Here is a 19,034-nt window from a genome sequence, read left to right on the forward strand (position 1 = left end):
TCCACATCTTTTCATCAACCTCCTTTTCCCTGCCATTTGCCCCTCTGTCATTCTGTGCTTGGCATATGTCTCTTTCTGTCTCATTTCCACCGCCATCAATGGTAGACTGTCAACCTTGAAAAATGTGTTTTCACTAAGAGAGCACTAAAAGGTTATAAATTGTACACGGAAGGCTGCATTCAATAAGTCAAAGGTGAATCGTGGGTGTGCAGGTGTGAAGATTGACGGCAGAGAGTAGTAGATCTCAAGGTTTTTCTTTTACTTCAGTGAGATCCCCTTTATAGGTGCTCACTGACCTACGCATCAATAAAAGTTGCACCCAAAGCTACTTAGAGCCGCACTGTAGGCAGTATAGTGATCCGGTAGAAAACATGCAAGCAGAGAAATGTAACTCACCTTTTTATTGTCTCATTTTTTTTCTCTCCTGTGCTTTAATTCCAGCCTCCTCGTCCTTTGTGAGTGCACATTTCTCTACCTAGAAGTGAATAAAGACAGAGTCCATGGTTGAGAATTCGTCACAGCATATCAAAACACTCCTGTGGTGCCCTAACGGCTAATGTACTGGCCCTTGTGCCATGTGCTCACGCTGTGCTGTTGCTCCTTGGTTCTCCCCCAAACTGCAATGTTGCAATTACTGATGAAAATCTGGGGGATGGTGAACAGCACACATCTTATTTTGAAAGAAAAAAAAAAAAGGCCTTTAAGTAGACTCGAAAAGAAAATGGAAAAATTTCAAATTCAGAGTGGATGGATTAAAAGACATTAAAATATCTGTGTGTGTGTAACAGCTGAGCTCAGTTTTGTTTGGTTGTAAAATCACAGCATCAGCATGCTGGCTGTGATCCTAAACCCTGTCTTCTGGGAAGCAACCTCTCAAAAATGGAGGGAGGAGACGTGCAGGACTCATTGTCGGCAAGAACAAAGAAGAGATAAGGAAGGAGAGGAAATTCATTTTAAGCGTATTTGCTGTAAATCTAGTATAGTCCTTGAGCCGCTTTGAGGGAGGGTGAAACCAGTCTTTGTCTCAGGGCAATGACTCACTGGGCTTGACAATAAAGCAGGTCACCAACACTGTGCTCAGATTTCTAATAGCATAAAGCAATGGCTTCTCACTGCTGAGCATTGTTTCCTCACATGAAAACAACTTATAGTCACACCTTATATAACTATCTCTTGTAATAACCCATCAAACTAGATTGATTATTGTGCTTTGGAGAATATACTATCTGTTTGTTTCTGGAAAACATCCATGCCCTGATATCACATGGAGGTGATGAAGATGATGTGGCAGGTAGGTCACAGTGGGGGCACAGAACAGATGGTGGTCTGTCCAACTCTTGCCAGGTGGGACTTGGTTAGTACAGGTTGCACAAACGCACACACCCACACCAGCATCTGGTCCTCACAGGGAAGACTGAATCTCTGCAATACGAGTGTGTAAACAGGCTGTGGTCCCACAGAGTGAGTAATAGCAGGCTTGTGCGCACACACGTACAAATAGGTCAAAGAGAGGGCATTAACATTCAGGAGGTTTCAGGCTCTTTCAAATGACAAATGTTTTCCAATGTAAAGTTCACGCAGAATGAAAACATCACAAATCTAAAACACAAACCTTCATTTATGATGTTTGAAACAGAAAGTTCTGTCTATTTTAACATTTTGTCTGCTGCTCTTCACTTGAAGCTACTTTAAAAAACACATTTGTATAAGTTTGTGTATGTTTATTTTTAGTTTTATTCATCGATTGCAATATTATTTGAAGAAGCAAAGGTTTTATCTCCAAAGTCATTCTGTAACTTGGTTCTATAAAAGGTTCAATTTGTTCATAAATACATTTTTAAAAATCTGTGAGGTTGGTTTGTTTGCTGTGTTGCCAGCATTAAAGCAGAAATGATGCACAATCTGAAGTTATTAAGTACTTTAACAACAACACCATAGGTTCAAAGCAGCTTTTTTCCATTAGCTATTATCAAGCTGGCTCAAAAATGCTAAATTGACAAGCTTATACAAATCTTTGTTATCAAGAACATTTTAAAGACAATGGCAGTGAAAGACAACATTTCTATGTAGAATCAGATGAAAGTTTTGGTTTTTAACCACTAGTTGAGGAACATTCTAGTTCTGTTCTAGAAAACCAAATTCTAGGACTGTGGTGGAAATCTGAAATTTTATGCGTCGTCTCTAAAGTGTTCTTTTTTTAACAATTATTTCAAGTCAGTTTTGCTCTAGGATGTGAAATATTTTCCAAACTTACTGAGATTGCAGATAGAGCCTTTCAATTCCAAGGTATATACATTAACTGAGGGGAGTTTTTAAGAAGGAAACTAGCATTTGCTTTTATGAATATCATGACATTCTAAAAATATGCTAGTGTGGAAACATCAAAATTCACATCTTTATATACACCACTTTAGTTACAAGCGAAAAATGACAACAACTCCAGTCAAAGATAAGATTTCACATCTCCTGTGTCCTCTCTTCTCTGGCAGTCATGTCACCTCTCCAGGGGGGAATTTCAATTTCACACTCTGCTGGTGTGCTTAACACATCCATCACTTAAACACAGGTACAGAAACAAAGAGATGGGGCAATAGCTGGCTTGTTAAAAAATGGATCAACATATGTATACATGAATGAGTAAACAACCAAAAGATGAAAATACATTAATCCAGCAGACAAGCCACTGTCATGCCAACACGTCTTTTAGAGGAGCAATGTCACTGCTCTCAGTGAGTGAACAGCAAAGGAGAAAATGGCCCAATGAGCATTTACAAGCTCTGTCTACTTTCAAATTAAATTCAAGCACATGCACATCAAAATTCTTTAAATTAATTTATTGAGTCCATACAATCAAATCATGTCTGGGTCTTTATTATGGTGTATTAACATGTGTGGACAAGCACCCCTTTAATTTATTCAGCCAAAGTAGACTTAAGCAGCTAAGCTTCGTCATAATCAGCTGCAGCATGTTAGCTTCACTGTATTCACTATGGAGATAAAATTCACTACCTGTAAACTGAATAATTCAGGAGCACACAATACATACCAAAAAAGGTTTGTCAGAAGGGGAAATGACTGTGGCTTCTATGCACAATAAGTGCAAGTTGGGAGAGCAATTTACAGTGAGAAACAGGTATAAGACAGGGATGAAAATAACAGGGGAACATAAGCAGAAAGAGAGAAAAGAATGAGAGGAAAATAAAACGAGAGCTGCACCCACAAGTGAAATACTTTTCTGGTAAAAAAGCTGGAGTGTGATACGGAAATAGGCCCCTCTGTATTCATGAATCTCTTAGAGCACAATCAATGGGGTAAGCGATACATAAAAGATGAGGCAGAGCGTGACCTGTGCACCGAGGGGGTGGGGAAGTGTTCTGCAGAGCCAGGACCGGAGGAGATAGCAATTTGGACGCTGTCAGGGCATCCTTTGAAGTTTTGGCAGATAAGGATGGGCTGTGGACCTGCTGCATTAACCCCACAAGGCCCAGCTCTGCTTGCACTGAGTCAGCAGCAGCAGCAGCAGCAAGCTGCCTGCCTGGCCGTCGTGATGCACACACATGAAAGGGCCTTTATCTAGTTGAAAATCAAGATCAGTACAGATTGAAAGTCACACTAGTGCACATGCACACAGACACACTAATAGACTGTTGCTTGATTGTTTGAGGCATGAGGGCACTCTGGTGATAAACAGAAATGAATCACGTCAGAGAGAAGATTAGAAGGGCTGTGGAAAAACAGAATTATTGACAGAAAAAGGAGGATTTAGATTTAGCTCTGCCAGTCCACAAGAACTTATAAATCCTCGTGATGACTCAGTAAGACCATCTCAGGTCACTTTGGACTGACATTGCTCAGGAAACTGTTAAGACCAAGATGTGACCGGACTTTTTCCATTAGGTTTTATCCCAACACTGCAAACCCTGTCAGCTATACAGACACCATTGTGTCCCTTAAAAACCTGAGCACCACACCATGGATGAGGGAATGCATGGACACAGCGTCAGGCTTGAACTTCTCACGTATCAACAGAAAAACTTGAACTAATCCGATTCAAATCATTGACTGCACATATGATGGGCAGTGTGACAGCTCCCAGAAGTGGAGCCACTGCAAATTACCCCTTGGTGGCTGGTTGCAGTATCACTCATAAATCCCACCTCCTCCATGTTAGCGAATGGAACATGAGCCAAACTAAAAACTCAATGTACAAATCAAAGAGAAGACAGAAAAATGTTGCGCTGCTCAAACCAACTTGGACACAAGTTCTGTCTGTGAATGTACATGTGTGTGTTTACCTGTGACTGTATGCGTGATGTAGTGTGTGTTCCGAGAGGTTTTACAAGGGCACTGAAATGTGTACAGTATTTGCAATTGAAATGCAGGGCGTCATTCAGAGGCAGGAGGGGCTGATGGCGCCCCAGCTGGCTGCTTAGACTTCCACATTTAATAAATTCACAGTGCTGTAATATGAGAACCACACACTGATGACAGGTAGTTATTTATTAAAAAGCAGGTATTTACACACACAAACACAACAGCTGTGAATTCAGGGGACACTTAAGTTGTCCCCCTTCACAAAAACAAGCTAAATTGCTATAAATGCATTAACCCTAATGCTCTACACAACTAAAAATTCTCATTAAATGTCAGTATTTAAAAACAAAACTGGTTTAACTTTTGTCTAAGACATTCCTGGGTTCAGAACAGAGCGTATGTTACTGATTGCCAAGCCGTCTAAACCCTTGCAACCCTTACAAATCTGGACAGCTGATATTGGAGCCTTTTACACACTCCTCTCAAAGTTGATCACCACCAATAAACTCTCAGCCTGCAGGAAACACTGGGTAAAGCAATAGACAGAAAGCAAAATAGCATTTAGGACATGTGCTGATGAAATCCTATAAGATAAAAAAGATGCATAATGAAGATATAAAAAGAGATGTGATACCTTTTGTCATTGTCTCTCTGTGCACATCTTTCTTTCTGACATCACTGTCAGTAGATATCAGGACAGGATATGGGTTATATCTTAGAATGCATATGAACAGCAGCCAAAACAATCAGAAAAGAGCTGTGTGTTTGACTTTGAGCATGAAGGCCTGTGTTGCACAGGAGTAAAGGAGACTTATGGTGCATTTGCAGTCTGATATTGAAATTAATATCAATGTGATATCTGTGGAATCATTAAGAATCTCAAGAGTCATTCTATGTACGTTGTTCTGCACCTCAGTCTGACTCAGTAGATGTTAATGGCTGAGACAAACCCTCTACTGGCGAACCTTTGCTTACTGCCTCCTTTCACTCCCTTCAGGCATCTGTTGCCATTTTCACTGTTAACCAACAATGACATACACCTGCCTAGAGGACACATCCTGATTGTATATACAAAGTGCACACCCGCGTTCAGACTGAGTTTCAAAGATGTCAAAAACGCAGCCGTCTCCATTCATTTCTCTGGGGGATTGCGTTCGCCACAGCCAGCACCAACACCACAGGTGGCTCCGGCAAAACAATGCAGCTTCCAATTATACCATGGCATATTTTGAGAGCATATGTGCAATAGTTGAATCATAAAGTGAAAGTAAAGGTAAATAGCATCATCAAGGAAACAAATGTTTCCACTTGAGCTCCACAGAAAATACTAAATATTTTAATAATTCTCATTCTATGTGGATGCTTCACCTCATGTTCGATGCTTTTAGAGGCAGAAGCAGAGTGCACAGTTAATACAGTCACAGTTCAGTACATCTCCACTCCTGTCTCCTTCTCCAACCCAAACTGTCTCCTGTTTCCTCTCTCTGCTGCTCCATTTCCAAGCATATTGCTCCCACAACCTTATTTGTGATCCATTTTCCACTCTCTTCCACTCTTTTGTTCTTTTCATGGATAACTTGAGGTCTCTCCTGTCCTTGCCTTATTTTCCGTGACTCCTCCTCTCACTCCATTTCTCTACACTACTCAGTCCGAATAACAGCAGCAATCTTCAAAACATTTTCTGCAACCGGAGGACAATTTCCTGGGTCTGGCAGAGCATCAACCTTTTGCTATACTGTACAAAGTCACTGCTGTATTAATAACACCAAGAAAGCTGATTAACACAGTGTAGTACATTTTCTACAGTGGCACAAGCAGTGATAGTAAAGCAGCAACAGTCCAGGCCAGTGATTTCAAACAAATTCACAAGGTTGCTGTGGGCTGTGAATCTGACACAGGCTGGGGGGAAGGGTGCATGCAAATTGTGGTTCAAGGGAAGGGTTGCGCTGTGATTAAATGGAAATGCTAGCTAGGGACTCCAATCAGGCCAAATCAATGTGAACTAATCCTGTGCCAATTAAGAAACCGTGGTTCAACACCCTGGACCTAATTCAATTTCTTTCTGAGTTGTTGCTGTGAAAGAATTGATTGAAAGTCCTGGATATAAGCCAGGAGAGTGAGAGAATGCAGTTAGAGTTTTTTATTTTAAACAGACACAGTCTTGGAATTCAACACTGCTTTGATTGGGGGTCAGATATGAAATGTTTTAGACCTTGTACGTAGCTTAGTGCCCTACAAGTGATTACCTTCTAACGTCATCTTTGCTTTTCGCTCTCTAATTTTTCTCTACATGTGAATGCACAGGCTTGCTGCTTCTTTTTGTGTCTTGCACATCATTTGCATTGCTGTGTACACTTTGTATACTGTGCATTCATTTAGCTAATTGTATATTGAATAGTCAAGTCTCCAGTTACTCTTGCTCTTTTATGCTGCACAGGAACACGTGCCCCTCATCACTTATCCGGAATCTTAAATCTGATTATAGGTTTTCAGTTTAATTTGCATTGTTGTATTGTGACTATTGTACTGCTTTGCATTGTTGTACATTGTGAGATTATTGTACTGCGGTTCATGTTGGTTGCAGGTTTCTTGTTGCTGCTATAACACAAGAATTTCCCTCTTGGGAATAATAAAGTGTCTCATCTGTATGTGATAGCCTGCACTGTGCACGCCCTCTAGCACATGCACATCACCACATCAACAGTGAACTGTATACTCCTGGGAGGTGAGTGCAAAGTTAAAGGTGACAGAGACAGAGAGCTGGGTAGGAAAAGTGTGTAACTGTACAGTTTTTCAGAATATGAACTGTCTCATTGTGAATATCTCTTCAACAGTTTTGGGTAGTTGAAGGCAGCTGCTGGCACTGAGATCAGGGTTTAGGTACCACAATGCAGTGTCTGTAACATTTATGGCTCACATGTACAGTAAGATACAGTCTTTTAAAGGATAAGGTTGGCATTATTCTATACATTTCTTTTTGCTAACAGATTTAATGCAAAGAGAAACCTACAACACACTCTGTTTTTCTAATGTCAACAAGTATTAAAGTTAAAATTCCATTTTTCCAGTCTGATAAGCGTGTTACTGGAATGGCTCTAAGTATCTGAAGCTAGGGCAAAATGCTGTATAGTTGTTTAGGTTGGACGACTGGTTGGTTCAGTCAGATACAGGAATGATTCATGCTGATATCCAAGTGACGCAGAAAACGGTTTATCATTTATTGTACAGCCTGTGTGATATTGTTTGTCTTAAGCTAGTTGATCCATGGCCTTGCCAGATCAAAAGAAATAAAGTAAATATGATTTTACTGCCAGACTAAGTTATCATCAGGAATAACAGCAGCACAGCATTAAACATTGCCAGAAGCTGTTTATTTAACTGTGTTTTTTCCTTTAAACACTAAACTTAAATTGAGACAGAGTGGGTATTCAGAAAACACTAAATCCTTTGAATTCATAAAACCACTCATGTAACTGCAACATCTTCATGTGAAGCATAATTCACTGATATTTTCTTCACTAGAAATGTTTTTAAGGTTGTGTAACTCAAGGCTTCAGTGGATCTGAATAAATTTAAAGCAATTTGCATGTATAAAATAAAACACATGCAGCTGACAGAGGGAGAAGCAGAGAGACAGGCAGGTCTCCTACACATTTACCAATCTGAAGGAAGCCTGAGCTCAGAGTGCTAAGGTCTATGTACAGTGCAGGTCAGCAAGCAAAGCCCACCCTACTGTAACACACACTGTAAAACCCTCACATGGAGCAGGTTACTGAATGAGCATTTAGAGTGTCACTTGGATGAGTAGCAGCTGAGAGACAGATGCATTGTACAGCTTAGAGGACCAAGAAAGGAACAAATACATACAAGAACATGTTCTAGACAATGTGAGGACTGTGTGTAATTCACAGAAGACATATACTGTAGTCCAGACTATTAGAAAGACAGAAAGAGAGATGTTCTTTCACCAAACTGAAAGAGCATCAGACACAAATGAGAGAGGATAATACTGACACAATATTGGTGTGTTAAATCTGGTTGTAATATAATTATAAATTTAAACACAAATAATTTTCTTAGTTTCCATTTATTCTGTGATTTGATTATTAATTAAAATTTCAAACTAGTGGTTAATCATTTATGAGACTGGCTCATGAGAGTAGTGTGAATACATCCCTGTACGGCCTAGATTTCATTGGCCCCAATGTGAGGCTTAGTCATTATACCTACAACTGTATTCATCCTGCAAGAAGTCACAGTAGATAACCTGCTTTGCTTATAACCTCTATAACAATGACCTGAACTGCTGTAACATACGAGAAGGAGAGTGTCCTCTTGTAAAAAACAAGTCATATGTTGTTTGTGCCAGCAGATTCTTGCAACCAACAGTGGCATGTTATAGTTAGGAGAGCTGTAGCCACCGTAGTAATGTAACTGTGTGTTTGCGACTGTTTCCATGGCAAAAAAGGTCAGATATGCTTGCAAGTGGTAGAGTCATGTGGAGTGTATGATTGTCACCATGATGAAAACAGTCTGGGAAGTATGCCACTGAAAATGGGGACAAACAACATATGCTGTCATTTATATTGGGTTGGAAGACTTGCTGACTAGATGTCATGCAACATACAATAAGTTGATATTGCTTTTAATTAACCTTTTGGATAAAGTGAATCAAAAGGAAAAAGTAAACAAAATTAAGAACTTAAAAGAGTTTATGTATGCAAACACTGTAATAGAGTAAAAAGAAAAAAAAATACACTGCATTAGTTCTAATCTAAAAGACCTGTCTCCCACACAGATGTGCAGCATATACAGACTCTGGGCTCCTTCCAACTTACTTCATTAGACTGTCGAATTTTATATTTATGGACTAATTTAATCTTCTTATGAAGACAATTATCATCTTGGCCATTCATTCAGTATAATACAGTACATAAAGCTCATGCTTGTGCAAAGGGAGGTCAGTTTTAAAATGTGGTTTGAGGCTGTGCTGAAATAGTGTTTGATAATATGAGGAGTAATCACGATGTAGTAATAATGTGACTTATGGGACCATTAGGGAGGCGAAGAGTTGTGAACCACCGGACAATCATCCCTGACACAGTTTATAACTTTGGTTAGGATCCAGGGGAAGACATAAAAGGCGCTTTCGAAACTTTTTCATAGCTCTTGGAGATAATGGAAAATGTACCCTCTTTTCTGTGTGTCTGCACCGGAGGAACTGAGAACAATAACAGTTCCGAAAGCACCATTTTAAGGGACTTTTTTAGCTAACTACTCTCCACACACAATAAGAACCATGAGGTTTACGTACATCGACTGCAGCAGCGCTAACTGTAATTATTTTAAAAACCATGTTAGCATGTATAGCGATCAATAGCCATCAGCAGTGGCATGGGGAGCTGCAGTTTGCCAACTTAAGCCTCTCCAGAGGGTTAGTGGCTCCTTATATAATTAACGTTATCAGCATATAAAGAAAATATTTACTGGTAATGTAATATTCTTATGTGTTAACTGTTGTGTGCTTGTTGACCATTTGTTAACAGTCGGCTGGCTTAGTGTTACATTCCTTCAGCATTTCTGGCGGTGTGAATGCAAACAGAAAAAAAAAAGCCTCTATAGGTGTGTAATTCTTTTTCAGTAAGCTGTTATTGTGTCGGCTTAGTGTTACATTCTTTTTCAGTAAGCTGTTATTGTGTTACCATTACCATTGCACCTAATCCTTCCCCCTTCTCCCACCCTTCCTTCCTTCCCCATTTTCTACTTCTTTCATTTTCCTTCCTCTCACTCCACTCTCTCCTTTTTCATGCTTGCATAATCCTAACATGCCACCAGATCCTCATTAAGACAACCCCCACCACCACCACCCCGTGTTAAAACTCACAGATGCTATCACTGCAATGACAGCTCCTGAACATTTGCTCATGCCGACAATTTAACTTGATAACCCGATGTCATTCACACAAACATAAAGTCATTAAGTGAGCGTGTATCTCCCATTAACCTGTTACCTAGTGTGTAACTGTTCGCAACAGTCCTTGGATTATACAAGTAATGCAACATGGGATCTCACTTAAGAAGAAGCTTAGGCCTCTTAAAAACATAAACTCCTATTTATAAGTTCTACTGTAACATGTATTTCGGTGAGAGCTATTACATTATATGGGCCTTATACATGAGTGGCTGCATGCACAAAAGCTAAACAGATGCCTATGGTTAGAATTAGGCACCCAAGTGTTAGTGAACATAAGATGTGACTGCAAGAAAGCATTACAAAAACTGCATGCTGAGCTCATGATCCATTTAGATCCATCGCAGCATCTTTAGTGAAACTGGTTTCATCACACGCCATGTGTTCGCTCTATATCATCCTGCACACTGATGAGAGGAGCACTCCTTGATCTCTTCCTCAGCTAATCTGAAGTGAAGCTAGTCAGGCTATCAGTGGGAATTTAGGGGGATTACACATACTGAAGAAAATAAGGCTTAGCTAGAAGACTCCACATCCACAGGCATGCACACAGAAACTTATTATGTGTGCACAAAGGTACACTATACATGCAAAATAAATGCAATAGTGCTCATAGAGGATGGGGTGAATTTTGTTTCTGTTGTGTCTAACCACCATTTTGACAAAACACTGGGTGGTTGGGTAGTATTTGCACAGACTGACCTAATAAACCTGTAATTGCATCTAAATTTGTTACTCTGGGAGACCATCTATTCATGCAATTCACACTTTCTTTGTTTTTTTCTCTTTAATACAGAGATTGAGAGAACAACATGACATACAACAAAGATCCCCAGTTGACTTCAAAACTTCAGTATATTCAGCGTCGAGATGCGGTGATTAATGATTGATTAGGCCTAGTCAGTTCACAAAAGCTGATCTGCAACTGTGTTCATATTTGATTTAAGTAAAAAAATCCAAATGTTTAGCTTGAGTAAATGTGTGAACATTTACCACTTTCCTAGTTTTGACATCATAGTAAATAGTATTTGACAACATTACGCTGGGCTCCAGGAAAGTGTGATCATTTTTAAATGTACACCAACTGATTAATCAGCTTGTCAAAAAAATAATCAGCATATTATTCAATTGTGAAAATAATTAATAGTTGCGGCTACTAGTGAAATTATAAAGACTGTACTTTTGCAGTCATTTTTAAATAATACACCAAAAGAGATGTTTGACTTTGATTACATTTTGATGACTCAGCGTCCATGGCTGTTCTGTATCATCTTCTCTGAACTTGCACTATTGTGCCAGAGGAGCTGAGAGTGTTGAGAAAGTTAAGACGAGTCAAGTATAGGTTACTTGGCAGCAAGTGCAGTGGTTACATCATACCCATAACACATAGACCCTCTGTCCTGTACTCAGCAGTCAGTTATTCATTCTTAAGAACGTTTGTTTTGTGGCAATCTGAGGATGTTGACAGACTACGGTGGGGTCTAGTTTGTATTTAGGCTGTGTATAAATCAATAAACATGCACTGATTGTTAGCTATTACTCTAGCTGCATTGCTGCAGGCAGAGTTTTCACAGGTCACAGTAGCAAATGTCAAATATAGTTAATTCTGTGATGAATGCAGTGCTTTAACACTAAAAGACAGCAGTGAGTCAGTCTTTTTGTTGTGTAAACATTCATCTACTTTATTAATACTTTGTCTCTTATCAGTATAAAACTCTCATAATTAATATCTGGCAGTGGGAAAAAGTTTAATTACATGCCTGTTGTCATTTTTACAGGATCTGTTCCTAAAACGTATTTTGCAGCTTGTGACCAAGTGTTAAATTTTTTCATAAAACTGTGCAGTGATGAAGCCTTAAATTGTCTGGCATTTGGAAACACAAGACCTTCCAAAACGTAATGCCAACATTTAAAGGGCGGGTACAGTCAAAACTACTGAATGACTGAGTTTAAGCTGAAGGGATATCTGCCATTTATCACAGTTGGTATGAGGGGACAAGTAAATCACAGTATTTAACTGCACATTAACAGTGCTTTGAAAGTGCAGGAATAATAATAATTTTCATTTTTCTTGTGTTTTCTCTCACACATTTTCTGCACTTTACCTGTTCAGACCTGCCAAACATAAATGACTAATGGCTTAATGATGCACATGAAGCAGAAGCACTTCATTTAAGTGACTGCATACATTACAGCAATACAATGTATAATGACTCACACATAAATACATTTTGTTTGTTGCAACTTCCACACAAAGCAAAACAAAAGCCCCGAATGAGCTAGAGAACAGCATCTGTTCGGTGACACCACTCCCCAACAGAAAAGCTCATCACACACACACACACACACACACACACACATACACTCCTCTTTCCCCATGCTCACCCTCCTACACACCAAATCATTATGACAGTGACTGCTCATTCTGCCGGCTGCGTCCTTGTCAACGTTGGCCCAGATTTCTTCAGATTATACAAATGACATCATCCTATTTGTGTGTTGTTGTGCATTTGTGTCTTTCAAAACTCCATAAAAGTCCTAATATTATAAAAGCATCATCATATAATAAAAAAAAAGTTTTTTGAAAACAACAAAGCTTCATTGTGGTTGGGCAGAGTGGATTTGACTACTCTAAACAAATGAACAGGGATTTTAGGGACGCTGTCAACAAGGGAAGTACATCTGTTGTTCTGCTGGCCGCTGAATTTCAACAGCCATATATGGGTAAATGCATCTCCAGGGACAGACTGTTGCAGAAAAGAGTATCCAGGGACTCTGACAGAAAAAATAATCCTACTGTGCAGCAGCAAAGGCATCCAAAGTTAGTCTGACTTTCTGTAGTGAGGTACTTCCACCCTGCTATGTTATTCGTGTACAGTATGACAGCAAACAGCATTCAATCAGGGTTTATGTTTATATTATAAAGGATAGGTACTGGATTGTTTCAAGTTGGTCTTTAAACAGTATTAATGTCCTCACATGTACTTAACAATATGTCTTAGTAGTTGTAACTTTTCCTACTCACTACACCAAACAAGAATGTGGGAGCAGTGAGGGCCAAAATACACAGCCCTCCCTTGGTAAAGTTTGTCTGAGGCTCACATAAAACTTCACTAAGCTAATCTGAGTCAGTGTCTTTCAAAGTTACAGTCTATTTAAGACAAACTGCCCCCTTTTGTTTCCCAGCTGTGGCAAAGGGATATGTTCTAGTTCTAGTGTGTACGTTTGTTGTGCTTCAACAACCTGTGTTTTGTCCTGAGTTCCTTCAGGTTTAGTTGCAGGTGAAAAGCTTCAAGTTCAGTGTGGAGTCTTTTTCTGGCGCTAAACATTGAAATTGTGCACATTCATGTTTACAGAGTAAAAATAAAGCTGATTCTGATTCTACATGAGATTTGTATCCCTGCTTGTACATAACAGACATCAGCTATTAAACAAAAACTTGCTGCCTGTGGCTCTTTTTGTATCCTGTCACAGCCCGGCTGTTAATGACTGTTGACCAATAATAAAATGGTTTCTGCTGCACAGTATGTAAAGTGTTTTTCTATCTATGTAGAGCTGTATTCTCACCAATATATAGGGGCACTGCAATAAAATCAAACAAGATAAACTACAAATTGCTCCCTTTTGCATATTATTGTTCACAAAAGGGAGCACAGGAGATACAGTTTACAAAGCCGATATGAAAGCTGCACTGGAAAATAAAAATCTATTTAATTTCAGTCAAGCTTAAAATTTCTTGTGGCTGTGCTGCTGAAAGCTTCCATAATAACACAGTAACATGAACCACTGATAAAAACCAGGAGATTTTTTTTTTTTTTTTGCAATGTGGTGTCAAGAAGATGTCTCCTCCTTTCCATATGGAGCCTGAGAAAATGCCGTGTCTGGTCACAGCTATCTAAAGCTATTGGCCAGTGATGACCCTGACTAAGCCATTTTCTACTGCCTGTGCACCCGTCTCTCTCCCTCTCAGCCAGAACCACCAAGGAGATTTGGGTGTCCTCACAGATGCCAGTATTTCATGCTTTCGACATGCAGGCTTTCACTGCCTGGCAACATGGAGAGCATTTTGGGAAAGAGAAAAAAAAAAATAGCATCGTCTTCTCAACAACTTGCTCATTATGCTACAAAGGCTTGTTTGCTGTCCATAATGTAGATTTATCCCTTTCCAGAAGGGACAATTCCATTAATTAATTTGCTTTCTGATCTCAGATTGGTGAGTAGATAGGTGCCTCTTTATATTTTACACTCACTCTTGTTGTTGATATGGTGAAAATGAAAAGCAAGACAAACATGTTGGAGACTGAGACTAGAAGTTTTGATAATAAAATCCAGGTCAAAACATCAATATCATGCCTGTCTGCAGTAACACAAGCAAATTATACAGATGTATTTTTTTTTCCCAGTAATATTGATACAGTACTAATGTTCTCGCCACTATCGCAACATGTTCAGTGTTACATACCTGACACACATAATGTTAAGGTAACTGACACTTTCATAGTTGAACAAACTCCTCACTTTTCTAGCTGTGTTAATGACATTAATTTTACAAACTTCACACTAAAATGCTACGGACTGCACTGTTATGTCCGACATAAACTGGATCAGAACTGAGCACAAAGTACAGCAGGGAGACAACACCTCTGGACAATTTTTTACTTGATTTATCCAAATTTGTGCTAAATCTTGGTTAATGCAAATAAACAATCACTATTTTAGTATTTTGCTAAAAAGAAAAAAAAATCCAATAACAAGAATCAAACAAAAATTTCATGCAGAGGGTTTGGTTCACTGTTTGTTCAGAATATCCTTCTGTAAACTTGTAAGGTGTCAAAACTGGCTCTGGAAATAAGCTGATAAAATGACACGCAATGCTAAGTGAAGTCTGGTTACCTTTGAGAACCTGTGTCTGCTGAGCTTGTCACAGAAATCTGCTCCTCAGATCTTTGCTGCGTTGCCAAAATCATTGATCTATAAATGTGTGTTTGTTTCTGAATCTATGTGTATGTGGGAACAGATGGAGTGTAGCGACACAGATAAAAGAACACTGTGATATGCAAAGAGCATGAAACACTGTCCACGGTGCTGAAGTCATTCTTCAAGCTGCCTGAGCTTCCCCTCAGACAGGGGCATTCATTCAGCTTTCTCTTTCTCTCTCCCCCCCACACACACGAATCACTTTAGGGGACATTATACTGATTTATGGAGACTCACCCTAACCATAACCACATGCCTTACCTTAACCTAAACCTAACCTCATCTCAACCTTAAACCCAGTCATCACTCTAAAGCTGAATGATTTATGTTTTGGGGAATTGTTTTTTTGTCTGAATAAGGGTGTCAAGTCCAAAAAAATATGACATTCGTGTCTCCACAGCCTGAGTAAAACCATCTCACACACTCACAGACACCATGACTTAGTTTCAGCCAAAACATATTTTGATCTCCCTGCAAATCTGATGTCCTGAATTCAATCCAAAACCATGTTTATTATTTATTATCTAGATTATCTATACAAAAAAATGGCATGCCTTTGAAGAGGCTCAGCGAGAATACAGGCGTAACAGGGTGACCTGACAAAGTTATGACCAATAATATGACAAGAAGCCAACTAATTCTACAGCCCCCGTGGTCAATCTGATGCCTGGCCTCCAGCTGTCTCGCCATTCTGTGTTCAGTTACCAGGGAACTCTCTCTGTTGCACATGTGCAAAGAGAAGGGCGCATGTGACCTTTTTATTCCCTGCTAATTAAATTACTAATAAATCCTGACACTAAAATTCTCTGCCACAAAAAAGTGGGTGTGGAGACAAAGAGAAGAGTCAGAATGAGGGTGACAATAGTGCAGGGGTCTGCTGATTCATTCCCCCCCTGAAGGTAGAAAACAAGGAACAGGACAGCATTCACTGCCATTAGTAGCTTGTAAAGTGTAACAAGAAGAATTTTTTTAAAGATACTCAAGCAAAGTGCAGGGTTCACACTTTGCTAATACAATTATTAAAGTCAATCTTTGATGAAAAGTACAACATGGTGAGTGTTGCCAAGGCCAATCAGCAAATGCACTGACTTTTACGAACAGAGACATGAAAGAACTAGCAACGCCGTAGCCCGACTGCTGCATCGCCTCACGTCACCTTTGTCTGAGCCAATTTGGTTGAAAAAGTGGCAGTTGAACACACTGCATAGAGCCAACGGCTGAACAGAATGTGCATTCTGAGCCTGGGTGAGAGCAATAACTCACCCCTACCAGCAGTTGGCGACATCTACATTTGCCATTAAGAAAGGGAAAGAAGAAGAGCTAGGCTGCAGAAATACAATCTGTAAACAAGTCGAGCAAAAAGCTGCCAACAGGGTCTGACTAGTTCCAACAGTGCAGGACGCACTGCAAAGACGAGGGCGACAGGTGCACACCGACGGCCGGACAGGGGCCGACAGCCGTTTGTCAGCTTGGTGTGTCACAGGTCTAAGGTGCCACAGAAAAAACACACACACAAAAAAAAAAAAAAACAAAGACAAAAGGATCAGGATGATGCATGCACACCAGAATTACTGCAACTTACTTGCTGTGGTCTGTTTGTCTGTAGTTTGATCCATTTTCAAGACTGTGTGGAGGTTGCTTTTCATACTGTTGTACAAAATTAATGGAAGAAAATGACCTTTTGTAAAAAATGAACCAATACCTCTGACAATGCTAGCTGTATGAAAAGGGGCAATCTAGAAGATTGGCCATAAATAGGGCTCTGTCCTTCACTGTCTATCTGTGCTGCTTATTAGATTGAGAAGATGGTTTTTCCCTCTCATCTTTTCTCTCACATCTCCGTCATGCCTGCCACTTTGGCATTGTTCGTATTTTGGCTTGTACCAGTGTCAGCCCCTCCCCACTTTGCCTCCACTCCCCTTGATTTTCTTTCTCACAGTCGGCAGGCAACACAGTGATTTATGGCTGAACTTAAAACTGCCACACAAGGAGCTGTGTTTATTTTACACCACTTCAGTGAAATATTTTATAGGTTCTTGGTCCAGTTCTATGTGCTAAAACAATTCTGATAACAGTCAGATGGTTTGCTGGCTTCTGTAATCCATGCATTTTAATTTGGCAAAGGATTGTTTTCTGGGGTTGCAATGGTATGAGACTTTCATGGGATGTTAACTGTCTCAGAAAATATAGTTTCACAGTATTACTGCATACGGTATTACACAATTATTATTATTATCAGCTACAATGACCTTCAGAAGGATGAAATCGACTAACTGGTTTGTGAACCTTTTGACAATAGTGAGAAATGCCATCACACTGCTCTAAACAATGCTTGTTAATTTATTGTAGGTGCACGAAAGAGCAGCCAGACCTGCATGTACCTTCACTCTCTCACACACACACTCATTTATGTGAGCCGTATATGATATACATTATTATCATAACAATGGTGCTGATGATGTTATTTTTATGGTGCAAACACACTGACAATATATAGCAAGTAACAAAAGTGCTAACAATGACTAATCCTCCAAACTGTAAACAATACTGAAATCACAATGAAACTCAAACTCTACTAACAGATGAAACTAGACTGAAACAAAAACTAGCAATATTTTCAAGGTCCTGCTATATCGTCAACATCAATAGCCTGAAGTTGAATATCATATTTGGTCCTTCTTTCACTTGTCTCTGCACAAACTACCCTGAGCACGAACGCCATGCATTCACTCATTTACACGCTGACACACACACAAACAGCCACCATCTGTCATGCTGTATCCTCCCCACGCTTTCAGTCACCGTCCTGCCGGGACACATGCTCACTAATGATTCCATAACTTTGTTACCGCCTCATTATGGCGTTTAGTAAGCACCACAGCTAGATTTACCACTTTATAATGGACTAGCAGTGCAGACTCATCTGTTTGACAGCCGTATTGATTGACTGTACTGTGACGAACAGGCCACCTCAGACTTCAACACTGACCTCCACCTACTCTCGAACCATTGACGTCATTTACATCCATCTGCCTTTTCTCCTTTTACATCTGATATTATGGCAGCAATAGTCAAGGCTCAATATTTTACTATATTGTGATTTAAATAAAACATTCCTGTGGACAAGCAAAGGCTGCCCTATACAACTCCACAGCTTTCAAAATTGAACAGGTTCCAGTCTCCAAATACACACTGACTAATGTGTTTACACACACAGCTCTATAGTTTCACACCACCTGGGAAAAATATCATAGCCAAGTGACTTGCCAGGGAACAAAGCCAAAGGAGAAGCTAGCATTGAACACTGAGAGGAGGAGACAATTTGCACCATACTGGCTCCACAACAGAAAATTCTCAGAGGATACAGTATGAGGAAATGATGCCCAAGTTGCTATGTGCTGCTGTTATATAAGGTCAATATGCATTGTCTTTATACAATTTCAGGAGCTTACTGGAGGACTTGTGAAAGGAGCCTGTAATGATTTCGGTGAAAGAAACGTTCTCCTGTTGCCAAAGGCTTTCCTTTGAATACAGCCAGAAACATTTCAGCTGCTCTGCATGTTTATTTCAACCTACTGGGAAACCTCACAGGCAGAACGCCATCACCAAGTGAGGACCGAGCTAGCTGGCTAGGGTCATCCACCAATCAGATTAGTGAGGAGAGAGTGTTGGGCAGGAGGGGTTAAAACTAGTGTACAAACCAGCCGATGCTACTTCAGTTAGGCGATAACCAGCTGGTCTTTGGAGCAGATAACCCTGGTAAGCTGGTTTC

The 19,034-nt window shown here is 39.8% G+C and overlaps 1 protein-coding gene across 5 annotated transcripts in view; it reads right to left on the minus strand.

Moving 5' to 3' along the window:
• dlgap1b (discs, large (Drosophila) homolog-associated protein 1b) overlaps positions 1–19,034 on the minus strand; it is an 81,800-nt gene that overhangs the window by 52,109 nt on the left and 10,657 nt on the right. For all 5 annotated transcript variants that reach the window (XR_002275139.1, XR_002275140.1, XM_020602329.1 and 2 more), the window contains exon 2: positions 397–475. The gene's annotated coding sequence lies outside the window, so the exon portion shown is untranslated. The remainder of the gene's footprint in view (positions 1–396; positions 476–19,034) is intronic.

This window comes from Monopterus albus, unplaced genomic scaffold, assembly GCF_001952655.1.
Source record: "Monopterus albus unplaced genomic scaffold, M_albus_1.0 scaffold55.1, whole genome shotgun sequence".
NCBI classification, from domain to species: Eukaryota; Metazoa; Chordata; class Actinopteri; order Synbranchiformes; family Synbranchidae; genus Monopterus; species Monopterus albus.